Here is an 18,895-nt window from a genome sequence, read left to right as displayed (position 1 = left end):
GGACCATGCGGCTCCCCTGGACGCCTTAAATACGGAGTTTCGCGAGTGTTGTGTCCGGCCTGCGTTGTTGGTATGAATAAAGAGGCCAAGGATGCGTACCTCCTTGGCCTCTCCAAATGGACCCGAAGGTAGTGTGAGGTGAATTGAAGTGTCGTCCAAAGGGGAGGGACGAATGTAGACGAACTGATCTGATGGGAGCAGATTGGAGACCACAGGATGTAGCACAAGCGTCCACTACCTTCGCTGCCTCTCATAGGCAGGTCTCCATGTGTCCGAGATGGTCGTGCGTTCCCAGATAGAGATATCATCCGCATATAGGGCATGTCGGGCGCCGGGCATAGAGCTTAATTTTGCGGAGAGGTCTTTCATTTCGAGGTTGAAGAACATGGCACCCTGAGGTGTACCCCGGGATCCGATGGTGTAAGATGTATGTTCCTCATCTTGAATTCGAATGTAGGCCTATCGACCTGTTGAGAAATTGTCAGATGTATCGGTATGTATTCTGATCACAGTCGGTGTATTAGTGGTGATTGAGTATGACTTCATGTTGACATTATCAAAGGGTCCTTTCAAATCCAATGCCTGGACTACCTTGACATTGTGAGGTTGTTCTTTGGGCTCGAGTATATCATGATGGAGCTGTAGAAGGAAATTTGTGCGGGTTTCTGTGGTCGGAAACCAAACTTAGTGTCCGCAAAAGTGTGATGTATTTCGAGGTTAGTGGACAGCCTGTTTCACACCATAGTCTCCATCAGTTTGCAGACACAAGACGTGAGGGAGATATGTGAGGGACGTGAGAGAGAGACGTGAGAGAGAGGGAGGGCACAGGTTCTCCACACCAATAGGCTTGCCTGCATGAGGAATAATTGTCTCAAAGGCTGTTTTCCAATCCTGAAGGAGAGGAATATCTAAAAGTCAGATTTTGTTGGTGAATTCAAGGATGCTTTGGTAGGCGGCATCTGGAAGCTTCGCCAGAAGTTTGATGGCAATCTTGTCCCGGTCCTGTGCAGTACCGCATTTCATTTTGGCTAGGGCCTCCTTGAAATCATGGAGCTGGAAAGGGGCATCCAGCTGCAGATTTGTTTGACCAACGTATGAGCATTAGGAAAAGCGAGGGTCCACCGTGGTACAGAGGTATCTGTCACACATGCTGGGGCCAGTTGTGATGCAATAGCAGGAAAGTTATGTATGGCAGGTTGGAGGTGCCGCTCTGTTTCTGCACGTGTCTGAGTGGGGTCAATAAGTGCACGAAACAGACGCCAGGTGTTGCGACCAGACATTTGGCGCACATCAGAGTTACATCGCTCCATCCAGTCAGTGTCGGCTAACTAAAGCGACATAGTCGGCAGCCTTCTGTGTGAGTTCAAGAATGCGATATCTGAGTTTTTTATTGTGTTTATGCTTTTTCCATCGCTTGGTGAGACTGTGGCGGGCTTCCCAAAGATGGAGAAGATTGTTATCTACTTCGGGGGTGGAGTCAGTGAGCTGTATGCACTCTTCGTTTGTGCGGAGAGTTGTCATTAGAGAAATCACGCACTTTTGATATCCCGAGCGAACAATGCCGACTGAGAGAAGTGCCGAGCGAAACTTAATACAATCGGGAATGTGTGCTTGTGTTGTGCGGCTTTTAAGGAACCGTGTGTAAATGGTCGTATTAATGATACAGTGGTCACTGCTGATATGACTGACGCCAGACGTGGACGACGAACGAAAAGCGTTTATGGAAAAGCGCGGAGCAATATATAGGTTCGAGCATCGTGGGAACGCCGCACGAAGTCATGGTCAGCAATACCGCCATGACGTCGTAACCGGCCTCGCGCTATCACAATTTCTCCCCCCCCCCCCTCCACCTGGGCTCTGCATAAAGTTCTCGTGTCTGAACCAGTACGGTTTCATGCGCAAAGGAGCGCTAGTACGTAGCGGTGGTTCTTCCCCCGCAGTAGGTCGCTCCGGCTCCGATGCTGGCAGCTGCGCTGGGCTTTGCTTCGGTGACAGGTCTGATGTAGCAGGGGTTGGTATTTCTTCATCCACTAGCCGAGGTTGAGAGGTGGTCCGATTCCTTTCTTCTGACGCTTGCGCTGAGTGGGCCCCCTCATTACGCAGAGGACCGCTTAGTGTAGACAGTCCGTTTAGTGCTTCTGTTGCGCATGGTGGCTCTGAGGTAGCTGCAGGATCAGCACAGTGTGGCCACCGTTGGTCAGCGTGGGTGAATCGAAGATGCCCTGCACTTTCACAACGTATGTCACCACACTCACAACTTGGTGCACTAACCCTTCCTCCCAAGAGGCATGTTCACCGCGCACTGTCTTCACGTACAGGGTGGTCCACTCTAAGTGCGAACACGGCTCCGCGTGGCCGAGCTCCGCGGAGCGCCAGAGGATCCGGCGCGTTCGCGCATCAAAGCAAATCCGCGCAGGCGCACAGGGGCCGGGGCAGGAGCTTCGTGTCGTCTGCTACCAGCAATGCAAGCGAGGTGCGCGCCAGCGCTGTAGCAGACGACACGAAGCTCCTCCCCCGGGCCCCTGTGCGCTTGCGCTGCTTTGCTTCGATGCGCGAACGCGACGGATCCGCTGGCGCTCCGCGGAGCGCGGCCACGCGGAGCGGTGTTTGCACTTAGAGTGGACCACCCTGTACACGCGATCACCTTCGCGAAACGCACGCTCAGCACCACGCAACAAATCACGCTTTCCTTTCCTGTCAACTTGTTTTTGTTGCATATCACCGACAAAGCAGAATTTGATCAAACAATGCTTTCCCTTATAAAAATTTCTATAGAAAGTCCATAGACTGTCTATAGACTTTAGTCTATGAAGTCTATAGACTGTCTATAGACAAATCCTTTAGACTGGTCTATAGACAGTCTATAGATTTATGGCCATACACTTTTAGTAGACTTTTGTCTATAGACAGTCTATAGACAAATGTCTACTGAAAGTCTATAGGTCTATAGGAAGTCTATAGACACATGTCTATAGACAGTCTATAGACGATCTATAGACTTATGGTCATACATTTCCGATAGAGTTGTCTATAGACCGTCTATAGACACTTGTCTATAGACGGACTATAGACGACCTATAGACTTATGGCCATGGACTTCCTGTAGATTACTGTCTATAGACAGTCTACAGACAAAAGTCTACTGGTCCAGTAGACATATGTCTATAGACTGTCTATAGACATTCCATAGGTGTGTGGCCTGGCAGTGCTATAGACCTTTGTCTATAGACAGTCTATAGACCTCTGTCTACTAAACTATTAGTAGACCATTATCTATAAACTGCCTATAGACAGTCTACAACCACTGAAAAAAGTCACCAGAGTTCACAAATGACACAATCAATATACTTACAAATTTAGTTTTATTTCCAAGCTATCCAGGCCGGGAATATGCAATACATGGACCATAAGAATGCACAATAACATAAATGTTGAAAGTAACAGTCCCGCTAGTTTCCTCAGAAGCATTCTTGCGGCCTGTTGTCTGCAGTCAATCATCCGGGCATGTTCACCTGTACAGCACAAAGGAAAAAAATAACAGAGGAACTGAAAAAAAAATTCCCATACAATCTCTACACATGTGCTTTACAATGAAAGGCATATCCTGGCTATGCCATTCTAGAAAGGCAATCTTGATCTTTTGGTTTGGTTTTATGGGGTTCAAAGACCCAAGGCGATACAGGCTACAAGACGCTGAAGTGAAAGGCTGCGGAATAATTTCGGCCAACTCTGCAGAGTACACAAGCCTTTAGCATTTTGCCTCTATTAAAATGCGACCGCATAGGCCGGAATCGAACCTGCATCTTTCAGGTCGCCAGACGAACATGATAGCCACTGAGCTATCACGCCGGCGCAATCATTTCAGTAAATACACGACAGATTATAAGTGTCTTCATAAAACATTGTAACAAAGACCCGTAATCCCTGGAGCACTCTACTCTGAATCCAGTACTGATACTGATTTCTGTACGGCAATCCTTTTACATTATTTGTAACAGAAGACATTGAACAATTGTGCCACATATCTGCATTGACTCGCAAGGAGGTGTTAAGAATGCCACCTCCATAAAATACAGATTCAGCGCACCTTACACAGGGATCCAAAAAGAAGAATATTGCAGCATTTATTCTTATAACCGCTATAGAAGAAGCGCTTCAAAATACCCTGCGTGAAGCCTGGTATACCCGGCCAAATTTTTAACTGGCTCTGGTGTTGCATCGCTTAATGCACCTTGTAAAAAAGGTGCCTTTTAGCTACACTGCTGGCATATTCATGCTGTAACTTGACGAGTGAAATGTCATTTCGTGGTTCCTTTTTGTTCATATATTGTTTGAGTGCAGCACTTGCGTGTTTAGATCAACGTTATCAGAAATATTCGTCTGCCACTACAACAGCTGAAACAAGCGGCAGACGCAGCAATGAATCTGGTCCATATGGCCTCATCCTCTGGGTAAACTACCACTCCTTTCATGGCGGACAAGTCGTTTACCTAGAGTAAGTGCAAATGCGCCACCAGAACCATTGGTGCGTATTCCGCTTGTTTCGGCTGTTCGTAGCAGCAGACGATGAATATTTCTGATAACTTTGATCGAAACACGCAAGTACTCCACTCAAACGTTATATTAACAAAAAGAAACTATGAAATGCCATCTCACGTGTCAAATTACAACATGAATATGACAGCAGTGTAGCCAAAAGGCACCTTTTTTACAAGGTTCATTTATCGATGCAACACCAGAGCCAGTTAAAGATTTGGCCGGGTGTACGTAAGTCGATACTGAAACGGGCACAAGCTATACAAAACCGGCAGGCAGAAGCGACCAGTTCACCACAGATTTGCGCCTATAACTTGAAGCACAAAGACGGAACAGCATACTCATACATCTGCGCGTGCTCTTAGAAACAAGCGGGTTGCAGCGCTTCCATGCCGCGCTCATTATTCAGAAAACCCATACTGCACACAGAGGCTGCAGCTGCGCCGTTTCAAAAGCAGTCGCGAGTTTAAGACAACAAATTACTGTCACGATAAAATACCGTCTGAAATTCAATTAGTCTTTCCTTCAAGTGCAGCCCCAACAGCGCCGTAAAGAGGTGTGTTTCTTGCATGGAGGTAGCCTAACCCAACGCTGCTAGAAAAATCAACGAAAGCATTGAACGCGCTCAAAGTACGAAGTATTTAAATGAAGCAATTAACGCTTTCAAGAGGTGCAGCTATAGTAACACGAGAGCTTAATTTAATGTTAGGCGCAAATAAGCGGCGAATTACATCGGCGCTTTCGTAAGTTAGCAGTCTGAAATCAGAAACACATACTTTGCCTCTCGCGCAAATGGTATTAGAGAAATCTGTGCACGCGTGAGCGGGATTCATGAACGAACCACTCGGAAAGAAATGTAAGCCACCTCTTGTCGAGCCGACCTTTACCCAGCTTTCAAAATGAAGTGCCCGCAGGCGAGCGGGGGCGGCCAACGGCTCTGATGACAGACATGGAGGAATCCGTACGTGTGCAATGACGGGGAGACGGGATGGAGCTCGTGGGTTCTTCGCGGTGTTTGAGCACGCCGGCCAATCGCGCGGGGAATGAATTTTATACCATCACACTAAAAAAATTCCTTCAGCGCTGCTTAACTACAACTTTGACAAACGTCTCGCGCTCCAGTCTGTAGCGTTACAAGACACCTTTGCTGAAACGTCGGCGCCCACGACGCGCACCGAGAGAGCGTCCATATACGTAGGAAGGAAATGCACACCTCAAAAAGAACAGCACTCCAAGGTCCAGACAAGCGATAACACAAAGATTAGAAAATAAATGTAATCCACCACAGAACGAGAGTGTATGTAAGTGCGTTTTCGGAGGTGCAAAGTAAATTGAGCTCACGCGGTGCTAACTACCGCACAGTTCCATTTCGGCCGTCATTCACAGGCTAAACGACATTTCTGGCCGCGCGTCTACCTTGAAACACGAAAACTCTAGTAGACAGCTCGCGAGGAGCGGCTTATCATCAAGGGCATCGCACAGACTGCCTTTCCGCGCGTTAGTAAAGACAGCGGCACAGAGATAAGCGGCATTAGTCGAGAACCCGATGGCTTCCGCCTTAGAAACGAAGATAGGACGTTTGTCACTGCGCACATAATCTGTTCTGCACACACAGCTCTGCTTAGAGTGGCTTAGGAGACCAAATGAATAAAATATAAACGTATAGACTTACCGTAAGCGGACGATGCAGCTGGATTTTGAAGAAAACGTAATCCGCGAAAAAAACGCCGACTCCACCGATGCAGCCACGCACAGGGTTGTTTGCAGCCCGAATGATTTTCCGCCGTCTCGTGGTAAAACGGTAAAACGTGAAACAGAAACCCATTTCACGGTCGTATCTTTATCGCTCGCACTCTTTCCGTGTGGAGCTTGATCTGATATCCAAGACCACAGAAGGTAACTGGTTTATAAGCGTGAATTCTTCGCATACCCTCTAAAAACCTTATTGTTTTCGTGAAAAGAGAACCGAAATCTAACTGCTTGACTGTATACGCGCCGCATCTCCCACCGAATAGTATGTGGTACAATTCTCAAATAATAATTATAATGTTGCATAGCATAACGTCTTTTTTGCGTGTGTTCGTGTTTAGAAAACTGATATGCTCGACATCAGCGTGTCATCGGCTCCGAAGCAACAGGTGCAAGGGTAGGAACGAAAAAATACTGGCTTTCTGATTGTTGCGTCGGTGAACTTATTCACGTGAATACAAACTGCAAAGGTTGTTACGGACGAGGTAGCATGGACGTGCCCCGGAGAGGAAAATGAGGGACGCCTGTGACGAGGCTGCTGGGAAAAGACAATGAAGAGGAATTTATACAATATTTACAAGTGAGCTGCAGGAACGCAGCATCGTGACAGCTCAACAGGAGAGCATGATGACAACAAGCTCTTCGGCCGTGCCGCTGCCGGCTTTTTAAGAGTTCTCTTCCCTAGGGTCCCTAGATGGGGGCCGGGTTTCACTGGCACCAATCACCGACACGCACGCACTCACTCACTCCCGAGAGTTCACGCCGTCGTCACGCGCTGGGAGAGGGGAACGATGCCAACCACGTAGCGCAGACGCCGAAATGTCCATGAGCGGCGTTCTCGCGCATTTCGAACGCGCGTTCCCACTCGGTGTACGGGAAACGCTCGCTCAACCGGGCAGACGGACGCGGCTTCCGTGGCCATCCAGGCGTTCACCCAACGCGCGTCTCGGGGTTTGTCGGCGTTTCGCTGCTGCCATGTCGTCGTCTTCCCCCCCGACGAAGGCGAGTCGTAACAGACTGCCCCGCCGGGGGAAGGAGATCCCGATGGACAGGGGACAGCATCCGCTGTCCGGAGGGATGTCGCTTGAGGCTGGTCTCAACCGCAGTCGGTTCTCTCTCGGCGGTTCTGGAGCTCAGCGCACCCTGAAGTCTTCCTTTGCAGGTGCAGGTTCCCAAAGGGCACTGCAAAGTGACTCGTGCTCTGCTAGCGTTAGAACCACGCCGAAAACCCAACCGCTCAGTCCGCAAGCACGACACAATCCCCACTAAGCGATGCCAGGCTCTTTCCTCCTTACAAAGCCAATTAATCCCTGGGAGTAGTTTAGCAGCACTCAGAAAACTCCCACAGATCGGCACATTACACCACAAAGCGCATCTCAAATTTAAAACAATAAACACAATCAATTGGTTCAAAATCCTACATCAGGAAGAAAAAGACCATTAAACCGCAACTATGATGCTGATTCTTGCGCTAGGGACCTCAATTTAAGCTATCGGCATTACCTTTGAGACTCCCCTTTTTGTGATGTATTCCGATTAGTAATGACTACGGCAATTACGAACGCACTTGTTTCCTCACAAAGATTCGCTCAACAACGAAGCCAAGGCCACAGTAATTTTCCTAATGCCATAAAATCAACTCCAGGCGCTTATGCTAGTCGCTTACAATGGCCCGTCTGACTAGTACTTCCGCGTGTCAGCGGACGCTGCTACACATAGGCACCACTAGTGCATGTTTCAAAACAATTTCAAAAGAAACGCTTTCAATGTAAACAACGCGTCGGGAACCTATTCCTGCTCAAACTTTTTTTTTTCTACAAAACTTTTTGTCTGCAGGAATGGTTTAAAAAAAGAAAAAGCAAACAGCAGAGACATCCTCGGAATCCGCTGCTAGCGAGCCGCGCCGCGGCTCAAAGGGCTCGCCTATTCTTCAACCGCGCCCTGCGCGGACGCACACCAACAGTGGCTTTAGCAGCCGACAATTCACAAAATTCGAAGGGCTTAACTGCGCTTCGACACCTGCGAGCCTCAGACGCCACGCGACATTGATTTGTTTCGCACACCGGCCGCGTGTCTCCACCACCCAAGTAGCGTCTGAACATTTGAATGCGAGGGGTTGACGGACGCGTATGAAAGAAACGCCTACGAGGACTCCTTTCTCGATTCAACCGTGTCCTTCGACTGGAACGCGTTCTGCGGCGTTCTTCCATGCGGTAGCTGGGCGTCCTCTGCGGCCCGCTACGAGTTTTACGCGTCCTGCTACCGTATCGTCCCCACAATGGGTAAGGTGGCTTTCGCGCTGTCTGTAAACGCCGAGCTAGTCTGGCCTTAGCGCGGTGCCTGACGCATATGGAGTGCCGTGATGATAGCCTCGAACGATTACGCTGCTGGCCGGCCTTTAACTTTACAATGTCCTCGGCCCGTACTTCGTCCGTTCTCTCGAGAGCACCCCTCGTCTTGGCTCTCCTCGCGCGTGGTCGCCTTCCAAAAACTGCCTTCGCAGAACGGCCCTGCGCGCCTCCCTTTCTCGCTGTGTCCTCACCCTCCGCATCTTCTCGCTGACGCAGCACCGAGCCGTATTTCCCCCTTAAGTTCGAATTATCGGCTCGTGCTTTCGGTGAGTCACCGCAGGTCGCAGTAGCCAGCTGTTCCGACAGCACTTTATCTCCTGCTGAGCATAACTTGCTCTCCTGAGGCTTGCTAATCGACCCTGCGACCCTAACTCCCTGGCCTGCGACTCGATCTAAACCACACTCAATGGCTAACGTTGCGATCTGCCCTTGGGTTTCAGCGGTGCACTCGGGTGACTCGCAGCCGCTCTCCTTACAGCAAAGCGCTGTGTCCAAAACTTGGCTACTAAGGTTCGCCAGCCGCATCGGAGGAGGGTCTCTCTTGATTCCTTGACTGCTCTGGCCCGTAAGCTCACTAGTCTCTTCCTGAGCAGAAGCATCAATCTCGCTTGTCAAAGCAGGTTTTGCCTCAGGGCTAGAGACGGTCGCTTCTCCCTTATTAGCGTTGTCTGTGCTCACTAACGAAGCAGATCGCTCGGCTTTGTTTTCGGTGGGAATCCTGCAACTCACAGTTTGCTCTTCATTCCCATTAAACTTGGCCTTCACAGAACATTCATCATGACTTTCCTCAAATAACCCAAGGACTACTTTTCCCTGGTCACGGAGACCTTCGGCGTCTTTCTCCTGGGTATTATCCTCCCGACCGCAGGAATCCGCCTCCGTCCCGGAAAGTGCATGCTTCTCTGGGCTCAAAACCAACGCATTGCCCCTTTCCTTATTTTTAGCAGTGCCTACATTATCGCCCGAGCCCTCATGGCTGGCGGATCTGCACTCTTCCTCGTTGCTAGCCTTAGTGCCTACATTATCGCCCGAGCCCTCATGGCTGGCGGATCTGCACTCTTCTTCGTTGCTAGCCTTAGTGCCTATATTATCCTCCGAGCACTCGCGGCTTGTGGATCTGCACTCTTCGCTAGCTGCTTGACCGAACTCCTCGGTCCTCGCTGCCGAAGTGGCCTTTCTTTCCTGGACCAAACCTGTCCTATGCCGCCACTTCTGCACAGCACGCGTGTCATCCGGCGACTGAGCGGAGCTTCTAACTCGGTCCCTGACACTATCGCGGTGTAGCTTACCAGCGTCAATTTGGCCTTCCAAATCTGCCTCCGCGGGAATACGAAAGTATCGGAGGAGCGCACTTTTAGTTATCGCATAATTGCGGGCATCCTCGTCAGACAACCTCGCCCAGACATTTCCGGGTTCACATGGGAGAAATCCCATCAACACAATTGGCCAATAACTCTGGTCTAGCTCCTCCTCCATGCAAATTCTCTCAAAATTTTCTAGAAAGGTTTTGAAATTTTCGCCTTTTCTCAAGAAACTTAAGCGAGATCGCGCTCTGATACTTCTGATCGTGTTAAGTTCACGCGTGAGTTCCCGCATCTCTCTTTCGTATTCCTGTTGCCGCTGCTCTCTTTCGCGTTCCTCTTTCTCTTGTTTTTCTTTACGTTCGCGTTCCTCTTTCTCTTGTGTTTCTTTACGTTCGCGTTCCTCTTTCTTTTGTTTTTCTTTACGTTCAAGTTCCTCTTGTTCTCTTTTTGCCAATTCCCTCTCCTCAATAGTCTCAAGGCATTCCGCAAGCTCGTCATCTTCAGCCTCTAACGCAAGAATAGCCTTCAGCAGTTCTGGTTTTCTGAGTTTGTCTGATACCTCCAGACCCAACTCTTTCGCAAGCTCCAGTAACTTTGGTTTGCGCAGCGTCTTCAAATCCATGGCTGCTCTGAGTGCTGCCTTCTCTACTGCCCACTATTGTCTTGCTGCAACTAACCCAGCAGCAACGACAACCCAATCACCAGCTCTGTTCCCGACACTAACAAAAGCCTGGCAAAACTCAGCAGAAGAAAGTTCCGCACTCACCAAACCTCGCAGCCAAGAATCCAGCGCAGTCGGTCCGCTGCAGGCAACCAGTCAACACACAGGGCTCGTTGCACTGCCCCCGACTCGCCGTTCTGCTGCTCAGCGTCCCGTTGTCCGCAACTCTCCGCCGGCGTCCGACGATTCGCGTCCCACCGCTGCCAACCAGTTTGTTAGGGACGAGGTAGCAGCATCCCACCGCTGCCACCAGTTTGTTACGGACGAGGTAGCATGGACGTGCTCCGGAGGGAAAAGACAATGAAGAGGAATTTATACAATATTTACAAGTGAGCTGCAGGAACGCTGCATCGCGACAGCACAACAGGAGACCATGATGACAAAAGCTCTTCGGCCGTGCCGCTGCCGGCTTTTTAAGAGTTCTCTTCCCTAGGGTCCCTAGATGGGGGCCGGGTTTCACTGGCACCAATCACCGACACGCACGCACTCACTCACTCCCGAGAGATCACGCCGTCGTCACGCGCTGGGAGAGGGGAACGATGCCAACCACGTAGCGCAGACGCCGAAATGTCCATGAGCGGCGTTCTCGCGCATTTCGAACGCGCGTTCCCACTCGGTGTACGGGAAACGCTCGCTCAACCGGGCAGACGGACGCGGCTTCCGTGGCCATCCAGGCGTTCACCCAACGCGCGTCTCGGGGTTTGTCGGCGTTTCGCTGCTGCCATGTCGTCGTCTTCCCCCCCGACGAAGGCGAGTCGTAACAAGGTATAAATGGGAGATGTTAATCGCACAGAGGACCAGGCTCTTTGAGACTATTCTGAGGTGTTTCTAAGCGATGGGCGCTTCCTTGAATTCACACACCCGTCTTTCCCCCTTTATTTTCAGGACGTTTTAAAGAGAAATGTAGAAGCGTTGATGAAATGTGTCTGCTTTCAGCGCGTTGGACAGTAACGATCGAAAGATGGAATGGAACTGTGTCGAGCGATTCCTTTAAGGGACAGCGTATTCATTCGATGTAGTACAGTTTGCGGCGCCTTTACTTCAAGAACGGCTGCCTTTCCGCGGCTTACTTGTTAGCATTAAATATTTAACTGTATTGACAATATACGTCGCGATATAACGAAAACGAGCTTGTCAAGGCTCCTGAAAATATACAGGTGGGTGTTGTAATGTCCTCACGCAATACTTTTTTAATTTCCGTAATAGCGAAGGAGGTGGAGGACTCCCGACATAGTTGCGGTCACCAGATGCAGGTCCCCGCAGCATGCAGTGCAAAAATAAATTGGCATTGTTCTATACTTAGTCGAAAGTCAGTGTATCGAACATTGTTAGATAAAATTAGGATTGTTATAGACTGGTCTATAGACAGCAGACTATCTCTAGTGTACAGTGCATAGACGAAAGGAAATTGAGGTATTGGTAGACTGTAGTCTACAGAGAGTCTATAGACCGACTATAGACGAAAGGAAATTGAAGCAGCTATAGACCGTAGTCTATAGAGAGTCTATAGACCGTCTACGGACGAAAGCAAATTGAGGCTATAGACCTTAGTCAATAGACAGTCTATAGACCATCTATAGACGAAAGAAAATTGAGCCAGCTATAGACTATAGTCTGTAGAACGTCTATAGACAAAAAGAAATTGAGGCAACTACAGACCTTGGTCTATAGAGAGTCTATAGACCGTCTATAGACAAAAGGAGATTGTGACAGCTATAGACCTTAGTCTATATCGAGTCTATAGACTGTCTATAGACAAAAGGAAATTGAAGCAATTATAGACTTTAGTCTATAGAGAGTCTATAGACAAAAGGAAATTGAGGCAGCTATAGACCTTAGGCTATAGCGAGTCTATGGACTGTCTATAGACGAAAGGAAATTGAGGTAGTTATAGACGTAAGTCTATAGGGAGTCTATAGACCGTCTATAGACGAAAGGAAATTGAGACAGCTATAGACCTTAGTCTATAGATAGTCTATAGACCGTCTATAGACAAAAGGAAATTGAGGTAGTTATAGACTTAAGTCTATAGAGAATCTATAGACCGTCTATAGACTAAAGGAAATTGAGGCTGCTATAGACTTTAGTCTATAGAGAGTCTATAGATAGTCTATGGACAAAAGGAAATTGAGACAGCTATAGACTTTAGTCTATAGATTTTCTATAGACTGTCTATAGACAAAAGTAAAAGTCTATAGGATGTCTATAGAGTCTATAAAAAGTCTATAGAAAGTCTATAGACCATTTTTATAAGGGTTGTACGCGGTTGACGAGTTACAAAGAACTACGCAGGAGTTAGTCGCGGCAGACTGCTTGGTGTATTTCTTTCTGTAGGCGACAAAAATTATCAATGCACTACTGAAGCGAACGCACTCGAGTGTTGTCGCGTTCCATGACTTGCTTTAGCAGCGATCGCGTGATCGTCGGCACGGTGCGTTCTGCCGCACCATTGGACGCTAAGCGGTACGACAGGGTAAGGACATGCTTGACATCATTGTTCTCCAAGAAATCAGAGAACTCTGCAGACGTGAACTGCGGCCCATTATCACTGACTAATGTTTCAGGCAGTACGTAGGCTGCAAAGGCAGTCCTTAGTTTTTCAATTGTATTGGTGGCAGACATTGATGACATCGGCCAAACTTCTTCCCACCAATTCTAGAGGCCCGTGTACTGGGCGATGTCAGCGCACGTTAAAGAACCCCAGGTGGTCGAAATTTCCGGAGCCCTCCACTACGGCGTCTCTCATAGCCTTAGTCGCTTTGGGACGTTAAACCCCATAAACCAAACCAAACCATTTAGAGAAAGAATCAACTAGTACAAGGAACACATTATGATTTTTGCAATCAAAATCAAGGTGAACTCGCTCCCAGCAGCTGCATGGGTGGCTCCACGGATGGAGCGGCACGGATAGGCACATGCTTGCACTGCTTGAGAGATTTTGCTCTTTCTGACGCACATCTCGATAGCATGACCCATACCAGGCCATTACACAAAGCTTCTGGCAAGCATTTTAATTCGGGTACTATATGGATGTTCGTCATGAATCCAACACGCGTTCCCTCAACTGATCCGGTATTACCACTTGAATCTCCTTATTAGGCATCCCTGCTGAAGTGACAGCTCATAACGGCGTACGTGATCAGCCACCATTCCCTCAGGGTGTGGGTTTGGCTAACCATTCAGTGTGTATTCACACACACGACTCAAAGTCAGGTTCCGCTTTGTGGCTTGAGCAACATCCGCAGCATATAACAGCCGGCTCTTGAACACTGCTAGGTATTCTTCTGCTACATCAGTTGATTTCAGCCTGCGGTAATATGGAGAGAGCGTAAGCTACTACCAGGTTCTTGCCTTTTCGATACTTAAGCCGATAACTGTAAGCAGCGAGCAGCATGGGCCAACGCTGCACCTGCACTGCGACCAATGTAGGCGTAGGCTTGTCCTAGCCAAGGATGCCTAGCTGTGGCTGATGGTCAGTATTAAGTGTGAACACTCTGCTGTATGAGTACCGATGGAATTTATTCAACCAAATAACCAAAGCCAAGTCCCCGTGCTCACATTCCGGGTACTTTCCTGCAGCTGTCAGCGTTCGGAAAACAAAAGTTATGGGACGTTCGCTGCCGTCTGCTGTGTCGTGGAAAATAACAGCTGCCAGGAAATAAGATGAGGTATCGCAAAGCATGCCAATCGGCTTATTCACATCGCAGAATGATAACAGTTTGCTGCCTGTGAGCAGCTTTTTGCTGGAGCGGAAAGTGTCGCTGCATTCTTTAGACTACGACCACTTTTGGTCCTTCTTTAGAAGCTGGTAAAGTGGCTGTGCTGCTGTGGCTATGTTATCCAAACACTTTGAATAAAAATTCAACACTCCCAGGTACGCCTTCAGTTCGGAAACTGAACTTGGTTCCCCTTCCAGAATCGCCTGGACCGCTAGCCAGGCCGTACGGAAGGCGTTGAAATTCGAAAAGCCCCAAACTTGTGTTAATAGTCAAAAGTGGTCTGGCTACTGGAGCGAGCGGCACTTGGTGGCAGGCAGCAGACAGGTCGAGCACACAAAAAATATTTCCATCTGCTAATGTTGAATACAAGTCCTCCTGTCTCGGTAACGCATAGTGTTCGGTCTTGAACACTGGGTTTACCGTAACTTTATAGTCTCCACATAGCCGCAAGCTACCATCTTTCGTCTGGACCACTACAACTGATGTTGCCCAGTCACTGTGTGAAACTTGCCGAAGCATACCTGTTTCTAACATTTGGCCGAGTTGTTTTTCTAGTATTACACGTAGTGCGAAAGGAACCAACCATGCGCGACTGAAAACGGGGGTAGCATTCTGTTTCAGAGCAATCTTTGCCTCAGAATTGTCTACTGAGCCCAGCGTGTTCGAGAAAACCGAAGGAAATTTCCGCAATGCTTCAACGCGGCTTCCGCCCGAAATCTGGCTTTTCTGCCGCCACTCCAACTGAACACGTTCAAGCCAGTTCCGACCTAACAGTGCTGGTTGCGGTCTATCGTTATTGCGCGTTACGAAAATGGGCTGATTCATACGTTGATTGCCGTACACGACTGATACGTCACACTAGCCTTTCAAAGACAAGTGCTCCTTCGTATAGGTGCACAGTGACTACTAGTGGGCGCACACTTCACGTGCGGAAAGACAGAATTGTACACACTCTCTGGAACACTTGAAACCACCGCACCGGTGCCGATCTGAATTTTCAATGGTGTACCTTCCACTTCAACATTCACTTCGTAACTTCATCGACTCAAGTTTCTAAAATGGTACACGTCTATCTCTTCTTCCTCGTCCTTAATATCATCCACTGTATAGAGATTCATTGCGTTTAGGCGCATTTTCTGCAACTGGCCGGCTTTTAAACACCTATGGCACTTGAAATTTTTTTACCACCACTGCTGTGATTTTTCCTTCCTGCCACATCTTTAACAAAACACTCTCACTAGAACTTGGTCAGGGTTCGACTTCGGCAATCTTTTTTTCCTTGCGCTCTTGCTCTTAGCCTGCAAGCAATGCAACGATAAGTTTGCATTACAGCGGCATCCTTTGCTGCTAACTCTAGCGCCAACGCAATTTTGCACGCCCCTCAAGCGTTAATTTCTCGGCAGCGAACAACGAGCGCTGGCTTTCCTCGTTCTGCAAGCCTGAAACCAACCTGTCGCGTAAGGAATCTTGCAAGAATGTGCCCAAGTTGCACTTCCTAGCCAAGGGTTTTAGTTCAACAAGAAATTCTTCCAAACCCTCATGCTCTAGTTCTATGGGGTGATTGAACTGGCACCGTTCGGCAATCACAGTTTTTCGGAGAGTTATTGGTTTGAAGCCGCCACTTTACTTCAGCATACGTTTGCTCAGCGGATGTTTTTCGGAACACAGACTTTTCAACACCTCGTAAGCTTCCGTGCCAAAAACAGTAAAAAATACAGACAGTTTTTTCGCTTCAGTAATTATATTCGCGCCAACAAAGAGTTCAAAACATTCCACGTATGATTCGAAGTTCTGAGTTTTAGCACCAAAGTACGCTATCGCTCCGTAAGAAGACAATTTGGCAGTACTTATCACAAGCTGCGCCTGTATTTCCTACGTCATCATTCCTGCTGCGTCTGTCTTCCCTTAGTCAGCGTTCTTGCTTGACTTAGTCGGCGCTTTCGTTCGCTGTCATGCTCCTTGAACAGGTACAGCTCAGCCGACGGTCAAGCGTTCGAAGAACGTGCCGGGCACCTGGCTGGTCGTCTTAGCGGGGAACGTATCTTCCGCAGTGCTTAGACGGCCCCACATGTGGCGTAAGTGTCTGGTCGCCATATCATATGGCTGACGCCAGACGTGGACGAGGAACGAAGAGCGTTTATTGAAAAGCGCGCAGCAATATATAGGCTCGAGTGTCGTGAGAACGCTGCACGGAACCATGGTCCCCAAGAAAGCCATCACGTCCCAACCAGCGTCGCACTATCACAGCTGTCAAGGGTGTCTGGAGTACTAAGCCAGTCGGCGTGCCAAATGTTGCGGGTAAGGGTTGAATATGGGTATGTATCTCTGGTTACGGAGCTGCCCATGCGAGTGGGGCTGGTCGGATCGGAGAAGGGAGTAAGCTTCAATAAAACGGAGAGTTGAGCTAGTTGGTACATACTGCTGGGAAAAAAACAGCGCTAAGACGAAGGACAAAGAAAAGAGGACAACAGGACCGGCGCTCACTGTCAACTGAAAACTTTATTAGAAACAACACCCAATATATACTCCATCGACAAGCAAGAGCGGATGGCAACACCAAAAGCTACAGAGAAAACATTTAGCTACAGCTACAGCTAACATTAAGCATAAAGCTACAGAGATAGATAGCTACAGAGATCATTTAAGGTGGTTAAATGTGGCATAGCAGTTTCTTGCTTAGGTGCTGCCACAGCCAAATCATGCGTGCATGCTATCAGTACAAGTTTTAATCAGCAGATTCAGAGGCTAAGAAATGCGGGCTTTCCAGATGATGTTTTAATACTTGCTTGCAGTAAGATAATTAAAAGGGTCAAAAGGCATGAACCACAGGAACCTTCAAAAAAGGAAAAAAAAATTCGTTGCTCTACCGTACATTCACCAAATGTCACACCCTTTGAAGCAACTAGGCAGCAGGTATGGCATTGATGTTCTTTTTCCTGCACTAAACAAGGTCGACAAATTGGGCGCTATTGTAGATAGAAGGGCCAGGGAAGAGGAAAAGAAACGAATAAAAACGCGCAAAAAAAGGTTGTGAGATTAAGCCTGACCTGAGGTTTGTCCCTTGTGCTGAAGGGATTGTGTGTGAAGTGCCGTTCACGTGCGGGAATACCTATATAGGTCGCACAGGAAGGTGCTTCGATAGCCGCTTAAGAGACCACAACACTTATTTCAAAGGGGCTCCGTCGTCAAACTTGGCCTTGCATTACAGGAACTGTCCCCGGAATAACCAACCTGATCATTCTGAAACATCATGTACCCCCATTTTTAATGAAACTAGGATCCTGTACAAGCACAAAGATAAACTAACACGGGAAATCAGTGAAGCGTTTCATATTCAAACAAAACAGTGACTCGTGCGTGAGCATCCCCTCTGTAACAGTTCATGACTGTGAACTAAAGTATCTTGATCCAGATGATTGATGTATCTCTGCAGCTTTTGGTGTTACCAACCGCTCTTGGTTGTCGATGGAGTATATATTGCGTGTTGTTTCTAATAAAGCTTGCAATTAATAGTCAGCGACGGTCCTGTTGTCCTCGTTTCTTTGTCCTTCGTCTTAGCCCTGTTTTTCCCAGCAGTAGACAATAAGACGGAGAGTCGATGTTAGTTCCGGCAATTTTCTTTCTCGGAGTCCCTGCGTAAGGTAGCCCCATTGCCAACATAGAGCGTTGAAGTCTCCAACAATGAGTAGAGTGTCACGTCCAGCGACGCACATTGCTTCGGTAAAGAGCTTAGAAAAAGTAACTTTTTCAAGTTCTGAGGGGCAGCATATTGCTACGGATGCTGGGAGGACGATGGAGTGTTTTTGAACCGAAGACGACGCTGAGGTGCGCGCTTGTGTGCCGGGCGACAACACACAACAACAAAAACAACAATGACTGTCCCAAGCCGTCGATCCTTTGCCATGTAACATTTGGCCCCGTAAGAACAGCGCTTGGATTCCTCGCTACGCTCCCTCCTCGACCGTCTCATTGCCAACAGCTCTGGTGCTTCTCTCGCCCCGTTCGTCTTCCATGGGAACACCTTCTACCGGTGAAATATGCGGCCTGACGGCGCTGACCTGTTGCTCATGGTCCCTGAACACCTGCGCTGCAGCGTCCTTGAGCAGCTTCATGACGTTCCCACGGCAGGTCATCTTGGAGTCTCCCGCACGTATGACAGCATGCGCAGCCGCTTCTTTTGGCCACGTCTATACCGTTCTGTCCGCCGTTATGGGCACCCGTGCGAGCTCTGCCTACGACGGAAGATGCCCTCGGTTCTCTCTCCCCGACACCTTCAACAGGTTCCCATCCCGGTAGACCCGTTTTCCCGTGTCGGCCTCGACATGCTCGGCCCTTTTCTGGTGTCTGCTATGCGAAACAAATGGATCGCTGTCGCGACGGAATACTCGACGCGCTACGCTATTACTCGAGCTATATCAACCAGCTCCGCCATTCATGTCGCTGACTTTCTCTTGCACAGCGTCATACTCCAACACGGTGCTCTCCGTCACGTGCTCACCGATCGCGGCCGCTGCT

At 48.6% G+C, this 18,895-nt stretch overlaps 1 long non-coding RNA gene across 1 annotated transcript; it reads right to left on the bottom strand.

Moving 5' to 3' along the window:
- Positions 1–3,345: 3,345 nt before the first annotated feature.
- LOC149337271 (uncharacterized) lies at positions 3,346–6,745 on the bottom strand. The gene is made up of 2 exons (XR_016284392.1): positions 6,209–6,745; positions 3,346–3,512 (listed from the first exon to the last, which is right to left on the bottom strand). It is a non-coding gene; the product is annotated as an uncharacterized LOC149337271 (long non-coding RNA).
- Between the last annotated feature and the right edge of the window lie 12,150 nt (positions 6,746–18,895).

Source organism: Amblyomma mixtum, chromosome 7 (assembly GCF_055824585.1).
Source record: "Amblyomma mixtum isolate Tamu chromosome 7, ASM5582458v1, whole genome shotgun sequence".
Lineage (NCBI taxonomy): Eukaryota > Metazoa > Arthropoda > Arachnida > Ixodida > Ixodidae > Amblyomma > Amblyomma mixtum.
This window is presented reverse-complemented; position numbering and strand designations above follow the sequence as displayed.